Here is a 15,646-nt window from a genome sequence, read left to right on the forward strand (position 1 = left end):
TGAAGGCTACCCTATACTCAGAATCAGGTTTATTATCACTGGCATGTGACGTGAAATTTGTTAACTTAGCAGTAACAGTTCAATGCAATACATAATATAGTAGAGAAAAAGAATAAAATAAAACTAATAATAATAAATAAACAAGTAAATCAATCACAGTATATGTATATCAAATAGATTTAAAAAACATGCAAAAACAGAAATACTGTATTTTTTTAAAAAAGTGAGGTAGTGTCCAACGATTCAATGTCCATTTAGGAATCGGATGGCAGAGGGGAAGAAGGTGTTCCTGAGTTGCTCTGTGTGTGCCTTCAGGCTTCTGTACCTCCTACCTGATGGTAACAGTGAGAAAAGGGCATGCCCTGGGAGCTGGAGGTCCTTAATAATGGACACTGCCTTTCTGAGTCACTGTTCCCTGAAGATGTCCTGGGTACTTTGTAGGCTAGTACCCAAGATGGAGCCGACTAAATTTACAACCTTCTGCAGCTTCTTTCGGTCCTGTGCAGTAGCACCCCCCCCCCCCCACCCCATCAGAATGCTCTCCACGGTACATCTATAGAAGTTTTTGAGTGTATTTGTTGACATGCCAAATCTCTTCAAACTCCTAATAAAGTATAGCCACTGTCTTGCCTTCTTTATAACTTCATCAATATGTTGGGACCAGGTTAGATTCTCAGAGATCTTGACATCCTTGAACTTGAAACTGCTCACTCTCTCCACTTCTGATCCCTCAATGAGGATTGGTATGTGTTCCTTCGTCTTACCCTTCCTAAAGTCCACAGTCAGCTCTTTCATCTTACTGACAATGAGTGCCAGGTTGTTGCTGCAGCACCACTCCACTAGCTAGCATATCTCATTCCTGTATGCCCTCTCGTCACCATCTGAGATTCTACCAACAATAGTTGTATCATCAGCAAATTCATAGATGGTATTTGAGCTATGCCTAGCCACACAGTCATGTGTATATGGAGAGTAGAGCAGTGGGCTAAGTACACACCCCTGAGGTGCGCCAGTGTTGATCGTCAGTGAAGAGGAAATGTTATCACCAATCAGCACAGATTGTGGTCTTCCAGTTAGGAAGCTGAGGATCCAATTGCAGAGGGAGGTACGGAGGCCCAGGTTTGCAACTTCTCAATCAGTATTGTGGGAATGATGTTATTAAATGCTGAGCTAGTCGATGAACAGCAGCCTGACATAGGTGTTAGTGTTGTCCAGATGGTCTAAAGCCGCGTGGAGAGCCATTGAGATTGTGTCTGCCATTGATGGGCAAATTCCAGTGATCCAGGTCCCTGCTGAGGCAGGAGTTCAGTCTAATAATGACCAACCTCTCAAAGCATTTCATCGCTGTGGATGTGAGTGCTACCGGGCGATAGTCATTAAGGCAGCTCACATTACTCTTCTTAGGCACTGGTATAATTGTTGCCTTTTTGAATCAAGTGGGAACTTGCATAGAGTTGAACTCTCCCATAGCAGTGAGAGGCTGAAAATGTCCTTTGATACTCCCGCTAGTTGGTTGGCACAAGTTTTCAGAGCCTTACCAGGTACCCCATCAGGACCTTCCACCTAAGCTGTTGCTCCTCCAGCCTGAGTGTGGCCTCGTTGCGGCAGTAGAAGAGGCCATGGCTTGACAGGTCTTAATGGGAAGTAGAATTAAAATGGGTGGCCACTGGGACATCCCGCTTTTTCTGGTGGAAATCGAAGTCAGGTCTCGCCGATGTACAGGACACCACACTGGGAGCACCAAATACAGGAGATGATCCCAACAGACTCACAGGTGAAGTGTCACCTCACCTGGAAGAATTGTTTGGGACCTGAATGATAGTGAGGGAGGAGGTGTGGAACTTGTTCCGCTTGCAAGGATAAGTACCAAGGGGGTGATCAGTGGGGAGGGATGGGGGGGACAAGGGAGCAATGTAGTGAGTGATTGCTGCAGAAATGGTGGGGGGGTGAAGAGGGAAAGATGTGCTTGGTGATGGGATCCTTTGGAGATGGCAGTAGTTACAGAGAATTATGTGTTGGATGCAGATGGTAGCTGTATACATTGATTATACGTTGTGAAAGTGACACCAGACTGTACATAAGGTGACTGATGGGAAATAATCAAGTAGTGATGGTGGAATGATCATAATATGATCAGATTCTCCCTGAAATTTGGAGAATCTAAAGTCAGATGTATCAGTATTACAGTGAAGTAAAGGGAATTACAGAGGCATGAGAGAGGAGTTGGCCAGAATTGATTGGAAAAGAACACTGGCAGGGATGACAGCAGTGAGCAATGGCTGGAATTTCTGGAAGCAATTTGGAAGGCACAGGATATATACACCCCAAAATGATACAACTGTAGCTAACAAGAGAAGTCAAAGCCAGCATTAAAGCCAAAAAGAGGGCATAAAATAGAGGAAAAATTGGTGGAATGTTGGAAGGTAAGGATGGAATGCGAAAGTAAGCTAGCTTATAATATTAAAGATGATACCATAAGTTTCTTCTGATAATAGAGTAGAATGTAAAAGAGATAAGAGAGGGTATCAGAATGCTAGAAAATGATGCTGGAGAGATAATAACGGGGGACAAGAAAATAGCGGAAGAACTGAATAAATATTTTGCACCAGTCTTCACTGTAGAAGACAATAGCAGTATGGTGGAAGTTCCAGGTGTCGGGGATCATGAAGTGTGTGAAGTTACCATAACTAGAAAGAAGGTTCTTGGGAAACTGAAAGGTCTGTAGGCAGGTTAGTCACCTGGACCAGATGGTGTACACCCCAGGGTTCTAAAAAAAAGGTGGCTGAAGAGATTGTGGAGGCATTAGTAATCATCTTTTCAGAATCACTAGATTCTCGAAATGTTCCGGAAGACTGGAAAATTGCAAATGTCACTCCACTCCTTGAGAAGGAGAGAGAGACAGAAGAAGGGAGACTATAGGCCAGTTAGTCTGATCTCAGTGGTTGGGAAGATGTTGGAGTCGATTATTAAGGATGAGGTCTCAGGGTACCTGGAGCCCATAGTAAGCATGGTTTCTTGAAGAGAAAATCTTGCCTGACAAATCTGTTGGAATTCTTTGAAGAAGTAACAAGCAGGATAGACAAAGAGAATTGGTTGATGTTGCGTACTTATGATTTTCAGAAGGCCTTTGACAAGGTGTCACTCATGAAGCTGTTTAACAAGCTACGAGCCCATGGTATTACAGGAAAGATTCAAGCATGGATAAAGCAGTGGCTGATTGGCAGGAAGCAAAGGGTGGGAATAAAGGGAGCCTTTTCTGGTTGGCTGCCGGTGACTAGTGATGTTCCACAGGAGTCTGTGTTGGGGCCAATTCTTTTTATGTTACAAGTCAATGATTTGGATGATACAAAGACCCAACAGAGTGTTCCTCGTATAGGCCGATTTCTTTGCTCAATGTTGATGTAAAGATCTTAGCTAAAGTTTTGGCTCATAGATTAGAAACCGTCATTCCCTCCATTATCTCTGATGACCAATCAGGTTTTATCAAGAACCGTCTCCCTTTTTTTTAAACATTCGGCGTTTATTTAATATCTTATACTCACCTCCAACTGGGATTCCTGAATGTGTTATTTCCCTCGATGCGGAGAAAGCATTTGATCGTATAGAGTGGAACTACCTTTTTGTAGTCTTAGAAAAATTTGACCTTGGTCGAAGTTTCATCTCTTGGATCAAATTGCTGTACCTGTGTCCTACTGCTTCTGTTTTAACTAATTTTCAGAAATCCCAGGTATTTAATCTCAAACGTGGCACCAGTCAGGGATGCCCCTTAAGTCCCTTTCTCTTTGATTTGGCTATAGAACCTCTGGCGATAGCATTTCGAAATTGTCCTGAATTGACCGGGATTTGGAGGGGGGTGTTGAGCATAAAGTTTCTCTTTATGCTGATGATTTATTACTCTTTCTCTCAAATCCATCTACATCCTTACCTCTAATGTTTTCACTTCTTGACCAGTTTAGCCGGATCTCTGGCTATAAACTTAATTTACATAAGAGTGAACTTTTCCCAATTAATAAAGAAGCACAAGAACTAACATTTCGTGATCTCCCTTTTAAAGTAGTCCATAATCAATTTACTTATCTTGGAATTACAGTCACAAGGAAGTTTAAAGATCTCTTTCGTGAAAACTTTGCCAATCTTTCATATGCTACAAAACAGAGTCTGGTACAATGGTCACCTCTATCTATGTCTTTGGTAGGTCATATTAATGTTGTTAAAATGTATGTTCTCCCCAAATTTTTATACTTATTTCAATCTATCCCAATTTTTATTCCTAAATCTTTTTTTGATTCCTTAGACTCTATTATTTTGTCATATCTGTGGAAGAATAAGCGCTCTAGAATTAATAAAGTCTATCTCCAAAAATCTAAAAAAGAGGGTGGCAAAGTACCTAACTTTCGTTTATATTACTGGGCAGCTAATATACGTTGTGCTACCTTTTGGTCTTTCTTCCATGTGCCCGAGTGCCCTAATTGGGTGGCAATGGAGTTGAGCTCCACTAAAGAATTATCTATCTCTGCACTTCTTGGCTCTGCACTCCCTAGTAGTCTGTCCAGATTAATAGCTAATCCTCTTGTTAGACACACTTTGCATATGTGGGCTCAGTTTAGGAAATGCTATGGTTTCCATGGTTTTTCCGTTTCCAGCCCTGTCATAATCACCTTTTTTTTACCTACTACGTACGATTCAGCATTCCATGTTTGGTATAGGAAGGGCATTAGACGTTTTGAAGATCTTTTCATTGATAATCGCTTCGCTTCCTTTCAGCAGCTCTCTGTAAAGTTCAATCTGCCCAATGCTCATTTTTTTTTTAGATATCTCCAAATTAGACACTTTATTGCTCCTTTAATTCCTAACTTTCCTGAAATGCCTGCGAAAAATGCTATGGACTTATTTCTTTCCATTAATCCACTAGGTAAAGGTTTAATATCAATTATTCGAGATAAATTAGCAGCCTTACGACGGGCCCCTGTGGATAAAATTAAAATGGCCTGGGAGCAGGATTTAAATACCTCCTTATCTGATAAGAGCTGGGACTCGATTCTCAAATCGGTTAACTCAACCTCCCTTTGTGCTCGCCATTCCCTTTTACAGTTTAAGATTGTTCATAGAACCCATATGTCTAAATCTAAACTATCTTGATTCTACCCTAACATTAGTCCGCTCTGTGATAAATGCAAGAGGGGCGTGGCCTCTCTCATTCATATGTACTGGTTCTGTCCTAGCTTGGAGAAATTTTGGAAAGATGTCTTCACTACGTTATCGTATATTCTGAATCAGCACCTAGAACCAAACCCCTTAATTGCTTTGTTCGGTTTCTGGGGTGAGACAGATTTACGTCTGAGTCCGACCAAATGCCGAATACTATCCTTTGCCTCTCTCCTGGCTAGACGCTTGATCCTCCTTAAATGGAGAGATGTTGCCCCGCCCACCCATGCTCAATGGCTTAACGACATTATGGCCTGCTTGGACCTCGAAAAAATTCATTATTCAGTTCTTAATTCGGATCTAAAGTTCCATAAGGTCTGGGGACCTTTTATCGAGTACTTTCATAACCTTCCTCTTGACTAGGGTTTTTTTTCTTGTCGGTCCCTTGCTTTCAGCTCCCTTTTTTTTCTGGTAGTAGGCATTATTATCCTCTGTTGCTAAGTGCATTCACAGTCTGGGAGTTTGATTGTCCTGATTTATATTCTCTATATTGTGTTGTGGTTGGTCTGGAGTTTTTTTTTGTGTTGTGGGGCTTGGAGAGGATACTAAGTTTACTTGTCTTTAATTTAGGTGCTTTTTTGTTAAATTCTCTTCCTTTGTAGCATATTGTCATTGTATGCTTAATTTTGCACTGTATCAATGTTCCTTATTGTGATTTGGGGTTTTTTAATTTGTAAAATGTATAGAAAAAACTAATATAAAAAAAATGATTTGGATGATGGAATTGATGGCATTGTTGCAAAGTTTGCAGATGATACAAAGTTAGGGAAAGAGCCAGGTAGTTTTGAGGAAGTAGAGAGGCTACAGAAGGACTTAGGCAGATTAGGAGAATGGGCAGGAGAAGTCAGGTGGAATACAGTGTCAGGAAGTGTATGATCATGAACTGTGGTAGAAGAAATGAAAGAATTGACTATTTTCTAAATGGAGTGAAAATACAAAAAACTGAGGCACTAGGAGAGGCACTTGGGAGACCTTGTGCAGGATTCCCTAAAGGTTAATTTACAGGTTGGTGAGGAAGGCAAATGCAACGTTAGCATTCACTTCAAAAGGACTGGAATATAAAAGCAAGGATATAATGTTGAGACTTTACAAAGCACTGGTGAGGCCTCACTTGGAGTATTGTGAGCAGTTTTGGGCCCCTTATCTTAGAAAGGATGTGCTGAAACTGGAGAGGGTTCAAAGGAGGTTCATCGAAATTGATTCCAGGATTGAATGGCTTGTCATACGAAGAGTGTCTGATGGCTCTGGGCCTGTATTTACTGGAATTCAGAAGAGTGAGGGGTGACCTAATTGAAACCTATTGAATGGTGAAAGGCCTTGATTGAGTGAATGTAGAGAGGATGGGAGAGTCAAAGACCACAAGACACAACCTCAGGTGTCCTTTTAGAATGGAGATGAAGAGGAATTTCTTTAGCCAGGGAGTGGTGAATCTGTGGAATTCTTTGCCACAGGCAGCTGTGAAGGCCAAGTCTTTATGGATATTTAAGGCAGAGGTTGGTAGATTCTTGATTGGTCAGGGCATGAAGGAATACTGGGGGAAGGCAGGAGATTGGGCTGAGAGGAAAATTAGATCAGCCATGATGAAATGGCGGAGCAGACCCATTGAGCCAAATGGCCTAATTCTGCTCCTACATCTTATGGTCTTAGTGAGTGGAGGTGTTCATCAGCCTCACTGCTTGGGAAAATAACTTTTTCAGTCCTGTGGTCCGGGTGTGACTGTTACATAGCCTCCTCTTTTGGGAATAGGACAAACAGTCCCTGAGCAGGGTAGGTGGGATCTTTCATGAACTCTGGCCCTTTTCGAACATCATTCTGTATAAAGGTTTTGTACACCTTCTGTCCAAAGGTTCATTGATTATCAAAGCACGAGTCTATGTGCAACTCTGAAATTTGTCTTCTCCTGACGGCCTTCAAACAAAAAAGGACATGAAAGTCGTTCAGAGAGGAACATCAAACCCACCCCCCACACACACACAAAAAAAATGGCTTCCAGAACATCAACCCCCAAAGCCCCCTCCCCCGCACAAAACAGAACAGGAACATCAACTCCCAAAAAATAATCCCCCCCAAAACTCTAACAGAACACTAACAAACATCAACCCCCAAAACCCCCTTCCCCTGCACAAAACAGAACAGGAACATAAACCCCCAAAAAATAATCCCCCCCAAAACTCTAACAGAACACTAACAAACATCAACCCCCAAAACCCCCTTCCCCTGCACAAAACAGAACAGGAACATAAACCCCCAAAAAATAACCCTCTCCTGCACAAAAAAACTAGCAGAACATCAACAGCCAAACATCCTCTCCTCACAAAACAGAAGAACAGGCAATTAAAAAAATTAAATACAAATATACAGAAACCATAAGTCTGAAAAAAGTCAGGTCACAATTACGGTGACGTCATTGTCCAGAATGGCAGCTTAAGTCAATAGCTCCTCCGGAAAAAAACATATTTTGCCCTGTTAATCCATTGAATATAAGATCTTTCGAAGATATCTAAATTGATAAGGGGGGGGCAAGAATGGGGAAAAAGAATAGAGATTAAAAAAAGCATCTCTGCGGAGCCTATGGACGAGAGGGGTGCAGCGAGAGGTTCTCCTACCCAAACACGTGGTAGTGAGACTGACGATGGGACTTGTTCAGGCAAAACGGTAAATATGATAAAAATTCTGGAAGAGATACGGGGATTCCAAAAAGGTATAAAACAGCAACTAAATGATATCAAGTCAGAGCTTGCCAACGTCAATCAAAAAACAGCGGTGGCAGAGACACAAATTGAGAAGGTGGAAGATCATGTGCAAAATGTGGAATGGAAACTAAGTAAGACAATAAAAATATTAAATCAACAAGAAAATAAACTGCTTGACCAGGAGGGAAGATCACGGTGAAAAAAATATCAGATTATACAATTTTCCCGAAGGAGCAGAGGGTTTCTCCATGATAGAGTTTGTAGGAAAGTTGCTGCGGGATGCGCTGGAGATTCCTTCGACTATGGAGTTTGAAATTGAGAGGGCGCATTGTGTGCTTGCCCCACAGCCTACTGGAGACAGAGAAGATAAGCCATGCTCAATAGTAACTAGATTCCTTCAATACAGTACCAAGGCAGAGATTCTACGAAGGACCTGTGGAAAGAAGAGGGTGTTTTTGGACTGGAAATTAATATATTTCGATCAAGATTACCCCCCTCCCCCCGGCGGTCCTGTAGAAATGTAAAGAATACTCTGAAGTAAAGTGAATATTAAAGCAAGGAAAGATTAGATTCCAAATTCTGTACCCTGCTAAACTAGTGTTTTATGAAGATGAGATCCAACTGTATCAGACAGTGGAAGAGGCAACTACAGACATGAAGGCCAGAGGGTTGCCCGTCAGTGGGATCAAACCAAGGGAAAGCCTGGCTGAGCAGTTATCCCGTTCTGCTTGGGAAATAGAGAATCGAGAAAGCAGGGGACGGGAGGAGGGCGAGAGAAGTATATCAGGAAGAGACTGTGAGTTTTCCGAAGACAGTCCTCACCCCCTTCAGAAGAGTCATAAGGTTTGGCTAACTTTAAAAATGGAAGCAAAAATAGACGGTGTTATACCTATCTGAAGAAATACTTATTACAATGTGGATTTTATATCACTCAATTAATCTTTTTTTATTCATTCATTCACTCCTTTTTCCCCACCTAAATGAGAATATATATCTGGGAGGAATACACAGGGAAATCTTTTCTGTGTAATGGACATAGCTTTATTCACTTACTTTTATGGGTACTGCGATGGGGGACTTCAACTCACAGGTAGGAGGGGCTGTCCCCTACAGCTAGACATTTCCTCTCGCTCAACCAAGGGTCATCTACTAGAGCCCTCAGCCTTGGAATCACAACTTCATTGCCTTTTTTTTTATTATTCCCGTTTCTTGGTTCTTATTTGTTCAGGGAGTAGATCGATTAAGTTTTATTCTGCTAATTTCTATGATATATTGACAGATAAATACACATGGCTAAGGACAAAGTAAAATTCATTTCTTTTAATGTCAGTGTCTATCCAAAATGAAAAAAGAACAAGCCCATGTATATATTTACAGGAAACTCACTTAAGTGATAATGAGCACGGAAAACTAAAGAGAATAGGCTTCACTAATTTGTTTTTCTCCTCATATAAATCAGGATATAGGAGAGGAGTTGCTATTATCTTAAGCAAGCTAAATTTTGAAAAAGTATTCGAAATGGGAAATAAGGAGGGCAGACATAGTCTGGTAAGGGGGAATATAGATGGAAATTCAGTTACTCTATTGAATATATATGCACCCCCAGGAAGTGAGATTAGCTTCTTTCAGAAAGTTAATAATATTATGGTAATGGAAATAGGTCTCCTGATATGTGAAGAAGACTTAAATTTACAATTACAACCAAAGTTAGACTCTTCCAATAGAAAAACCTATGAAACAAAATCCTTACATAAGAAAGTTAATACACTTTTTGAGGATGTTGGTTTAATTAATATATGGAGGGACCTTTTCCCCAACAAAAGGGATTACACTCATTATTCTACCCACCATTCTGTATATACAAGAATAGACGATTTCGAAACATTTTGAAGAGACAAAGACAAAATAAACACCTGTGGAATTGGAACAATAGATGTAAGTGACCATGTGGCTATATAGTTATCTGTTGATTTTGACCTACAACCAAAGAATACTATTTGGAAACTAAATTCAAGTCTACTCAATGAACCCTACTTTATTTGACCAGAAATTGGTCTTTGCTTAGAATTCAATGATAATGGAGAGGTTTCACCTCCCATTCTATGGGATACTCTGAAGGCTGTTTTAAGAGGGAAAATTATAGCGATATCTTTGCATAAGAAAAAAATAAGGCATAAAAGAATGGAATAAATAAGGAATAAAATAATGCCTCTGTTTCTGAAACAGAGGCATTATGAAAGTGGATCTAAGTCTATGAAAATACTGGCATGGAAACTGGAAAAAAAAGATAGCAGAAAATACAATTCATAGAATTAGGGATCCAAGAACAAAATTGATTAAAAAAAATAAGCTAAGTGAAATTCAAGAAGCTTTTGAAGTGTTTTACAAAACTCTATACTCCAAAGTTCCAAGGGGAAGCAAAACCCAAATTGACACCTACCTGAATTCTCTAGAGTTACCCACTTTAAGTGAAGAACAAAATAGAACGATGACTGCTGACATAACTGTTGTTGAATTAAAAGCTGCAATTAGACTTAAACTAAGCAAGTCACCAGGATCAGATGGGTATACGGCAGAGTGGTACAAACAGTTTAAAAATGAGTTAATTCCTGTCTTACTCCCCACATTGATCTGGACTCTTAAAAAAAGGCACAAATGCCACCCAGCTGGAAGGAAGCGATAGTCTCAGCTATACCAAAAAAAGGCAAGGATAAAATGGAATGTGGGTCATTTAGACCAATATCTGTTCTTAATGTAGATTATAGATTATTTACCGCCATCATGGCCAAACAATTAGAGGAGTTTCTATCTATACTGATACATAACGATCAGACAGGTTTTATACAACAACGCCAAACACAAGACAATATATGGAGGACACTTCACATTATGGATCATATACAAAAAAAGTAAAATCAAAGCAATAGTGATAAGCGTGGACTCTGAAAAGGCATTTGATTCAGATAATTGGAATTTTCTTTACAGAGTTTTACATAGATTTGGTTTCCATGACACAATTATTAAAACTATACAGGCACTATATGATAACCCAACTGCTAGGATTAAAATCAATGGATATTTACCAAATAGTTTTACCCCAGAAAGGGGCATGAGACAGGGTTGTGCGTGGTCACCGCTACTCTTTGCATTATATCTGGAACCATTAGCTCAATACATCAGACAAAATGAAGATATCAGGGGAATTACTATTAATGGGGCAGAGCATAAATCGGCTTGTTACGCAGATTACATTTTGATCTATCTAGGGCAACAAACATACTCTTTACCTAAATTGATGCAATCCTTTGAACAATATGGTCAATTATCAGGATACAAGATCAACATAGATAAAACCCAATTACTTTCATATAACTATAGCCCACCAAGAGAAATTGAAAGTAGATATCCCTGGGCATGACAAATAGAGTGTTTCAAATATTTGGGCATGATTATGCCAAAAGATTTAGCAAGATTATCAGAATGGAATTATTATATATATATATACACACATACACACACACACATATATATATATAAAAAAATTAAGGAAGATATAACAAGATGGAACCTAATTCCTTTTTTTAGTCTCAGTTCAAGGACTGAATCTATTAAAATGAATATACTGCTCAGACTATTATATCTCTTTCAGACCCTACCAATAGAGATTAATCAAAATCAATATATTTGGCAAGGTAAAAGGCCTAGAGTTCGTCTCAAAAGGGAAAAGGGGGGATGGGGCCTACCTTCTCTTAGAGATTACTATTTTGCAGCACAGTTAAGAGCTGTGATATGTTGGTGCAGCCCATCATATGACACTCAATGGAAAAACATTGAGGAGGGAATACCCCCCATCCCCATACAGGCAGTTTGGACTGATAACAAACGACAAAGGTACATAAATACTATTGATAACATATGGGTGAAATGGACTCTTAAAATATGGAAAATTATTATGAAAGAATATAAACTAGAGGGAGATATTGCAATTCTTAAACGGTGTGCAAATGACTTGGATTTTACGCCGAATAAACTGGATGCTAGATTTAAGGACTGGACAGCTAAAGGAATAACAGTTCCTTGCAATATAATGAAAGAAGGAACACTGTTCAGTTTTGAAATGCTTAAAGAGAAATACATATTAGAAAAACAAGACTTTTATCAGTATCTACAGATGTGACAATATGTTAATAGGACACTTAAAAATGTAACCAAAGCAAGAACATGTTTGATAGAGCTATTTAGAACAGAATATAATTCAGATAATGGTAATAACCATATAACAATTACAGCACAGAAACAGGCCATCTCGGCCCTTCTAGTCTGTGCTGAACACTTACTCTCACCTAGTCCCACCAACCTGCACTCAGCCCATAACCCTTCATTCCTTTCCTGTCCATATACCTATCCAATTTTACTTTAAATGACAACATCGAACCTGCCTCTACCACTTCTACTGGAAGCTCGTTCCACACAGCTACAACCCTCTTAGTAAAGAAATTCCCCCTCATGTTACCCCTAAATTTTTGCCCCCTAACTCTCAACTCATGTCCTCTTGTTTGAATCTCCCCTACTCTCAATGGAAAAAGCCTAACAAAGTCAAATCCATCTATCCCCCTCATAATTTTAAATACCTCTATCAAGTCCTCACTCAACCTTCTACGCTCCAAAGAATAAAGTCCTAACTTGTTCAACCTTTCTCTCTAACTTAGATGCTGAAACCCAGGTAACATTCTAGTAAATCTCCTCTGTACTAATAATAAAGGCCAGCATACCTAAAGCTTTCTTCACCACCCAATCCACATGAGATTTCATCGTCAGGGAACTATGGACCATTATTTCTAGATCACTCTGTTCTACTGCATTCTCAATGCCCTCCCATTTACCATGTATGTCCTATTTTGATTAGTCCTACCAAAATGTAGCACCTCACACTTATCAGCATTAAACTCCATCTGCCATCTTTCAACCCACTCTTCTAACTGGCCTAAATCTCTGTGCAATCTTTGAAAACCTTCTTCATTATCCACAATGCCACCTATCTTAGTATCATCTGCATACTTACTAATCCAACTTACCACTCCATCATCCAGATCATTAATGTATATGACAAACAACATTGGACCCAATACAGATCCCTGAGGCACACCACTAGTCACCGGCCTCCAACCTGACAAACAGTTATCCACCACTACTCTCTGGCATCTCCCATCCAGCCACTGTTGAATCCATTTTACTACTTCAATATTAATACCTAATGATTGAACCTTCCTAACTAACCTTCCATGTGGAACTTTGTCAAAGGCCTTACTGGTCCATATAGACAACATCCACTGCTTTACCCTTGTCAACTTTCCTAGTAACCTCTTCAAAAAATTCAATAAGATTTGTCAAACATGACCTTCCACGCACAAATCCATGTTGACTGTTCCTAATCAGACCCTGTCTTTCCAGATAATTATATATGCCATCTCTAAGAATACTTTCCATTAATTTACCCACCACTGACGTCAAACTGACAGGCCTATAATCGCTAGGTTTACTCTTAGGACCCTTTTGAAACAAGGGAACAACATGAGCAATATGCCAATCCTTCGGCATCATTCCCATTTCTAATGACATTTGAAATATTTCTGTCAGAGCCCCTGCTATTTCTACACTAACTTCCCTCAAGGTCCTAGGGATTATCCCATCAGGACCTGGAGATTTATCCACTTTTATTTTCCTTAAAAGCGCCAGCACTTCCTCCTCTTTAATCGTCATAGTTTCCATAACTTCCCTGCTTGTTTCCCTTACCTTACACAATTCAATATCCTTCTCCTTAGTGAATACCGAAGAAAAGAAATTGTTCAAAATCTCCCCCATCTCTTTTGGCTCCACACATAGCTGTCCACTCTGATTCTCTATGGGACCAATTTTATCCCTCACTATCCTTTTGCTATTAATATAACTGTAGAAACCCTTCCGATTTATTTTCACCTTACTTGCCAAAGCAACCTCGTATCTTTTAGCTTTTCTAATTTCTTTCTTATGATTCTTTTTACATTCTATATTCCTCAAGCACCTCATTTACTCCATGCTGCCTATATTTATTGTAGATCTCTCTCTTTTTCCAAACCAAGTTTCCAATATCCCTTGAAAACCATGGCTCTCTCAAACTTTTAAGCTTTCCTTTCAACCTAACAGGAACATAAAGTGGTTGTATCATTTCAAGCATGTATAAGGGTTTGTCAAATTTTAAAACACATTCAACTTCATACATTAAAACAAAATGGGAGAAGGAAGGAGGGATAATTATATCTGAGGAAGAATGGACAATAATATGGAGGTATTAATGGAAGTGTACCAGTTCACAGAAATGGAGGGAGTTCGGATGGAAAAACTTGATAAGATATTTTATTACACCCTCTCAGAAATCCTATTATGATAGTAACCTCCCTGTTTTCTGGAGAAATTGTGGAAATCAAAATGCAAACTATTATCATAATTTCTGGGAATGCCCAGTTATTAAAGACTATTGGAGTGGGAAACACAATGCCCTACAAGACATCCTTAAATGTGAAATACCCTTAGAAAGTAAGACTATATATTTTGGGTATATACCTCAAGAATGGTTGAAAAGAGATAAATATTTAATGAATATACTGCTGGTGGCTGGTAAAAAGACTATTACTAGGAAATGGTTATCACAAGAGAGCCCAACCTTAAATGCATGGATGGAAATTACAATGGACATTTACAAAATGGAGAAGATAACAACATCTGTTAATCATAAGTTGGAACTATTTGATTCATACTGGGGAAAAATAGTTTAACTATCTAACACCTCATTGGCCTGATTTTATCCTCACAAATTAATGAATCTGTTGTAAAAAAAAAAAGATCACTCCCTACTTGTACATAGTTTTCTCCTTTCGGTTGTTCTTTCTTTTCTCTCTTTTCAATAAGTGTATACCTCAGATAAATATTGTGTGGAGATTTGTGGTATATATGACTATATGATATATATGTACAATATCTGAAATACATCTTATGGAAATGTTTGTTTAATGATGAACTCCAATAAAAAAATAAATTATAAAAAAAGAAATCTGAAAAACGTCAATGGTCCATAAACACAATAATCCAATCCATAAATGCAAATCCACGATACCATCCTCTGATATCACTGATATTCATCGAAAGACAGAGACACCACACAAGTGCAGAGGCCTACCTGCCTCCCACACTGAGCTGCAGACTCATTCCCGGCAGCAATCAAAAGGAAGGCAAACAGCTATGAACTCTCACTCACCTTCCACATTTGGCCCAGTGTCTCCTTGATACTGTAATCATTGATTAGTGGGTGTTTTAACCAGCAAAATGGAATCAAATATTGGCTCGGAGTTTCTTTCACATTGAGGCAATCTGAGTATGCACTCACTTGCTGGAATCTTCTCGAAGACAGCAAACTGCAGGATCACTCAATCAATCTCCAATCTATAAATCGCAGGCTCTAACAGTCTGAAAAACATATTTAACTTGAAAATTAAACGTAAATGAAGTTTTAAAAAGAGTCATTTTCGTGAGCTATCTGGAGGATGTCGACTGAGGGACCGTTGTCGGCTGGCACCATCTTTGGAATCTTTGAATGACTGTGTGGACTGCTGCCACGTTGGTGAATAATTGGACCCTTTGAATGATGTGAGTGTGGACTGTGGTTAGTGTGACTCTGTTACAGCTCAGGGTTTGGAATTCAGTTCTGTCATCTC

At 39.4% G+C, this 15,646-nt stretch overlaps 1 protein-coding gene across 2 annotated transcripts in view; it reads left to right on the forward strand.

The window, feature by feature from the left end:
* Positions 1-15,646, forward strand: part of LOC140717082 (DENN domain-containing protein 2D-like) — a 105,850-nt gene that overhangs the window by 9,253 nt on the left and 80,951 nt on the right. The window lies entirely within an intron of this gene.

This window comes from Hemitrygon akajei, chromosome 27, assembly GCF_048418815.1.
Source record: "Hemitrygon akajei chromosome 27, sHemAka1.3, whole genome shotgun sequence".
Lineage (NCBI taxonomy): Eukaryota > Metazoa > Chordata > Chondrichthyes > Myliobatiformes > Dasyatidae > Hemitrygon > Hemitrygon akajei.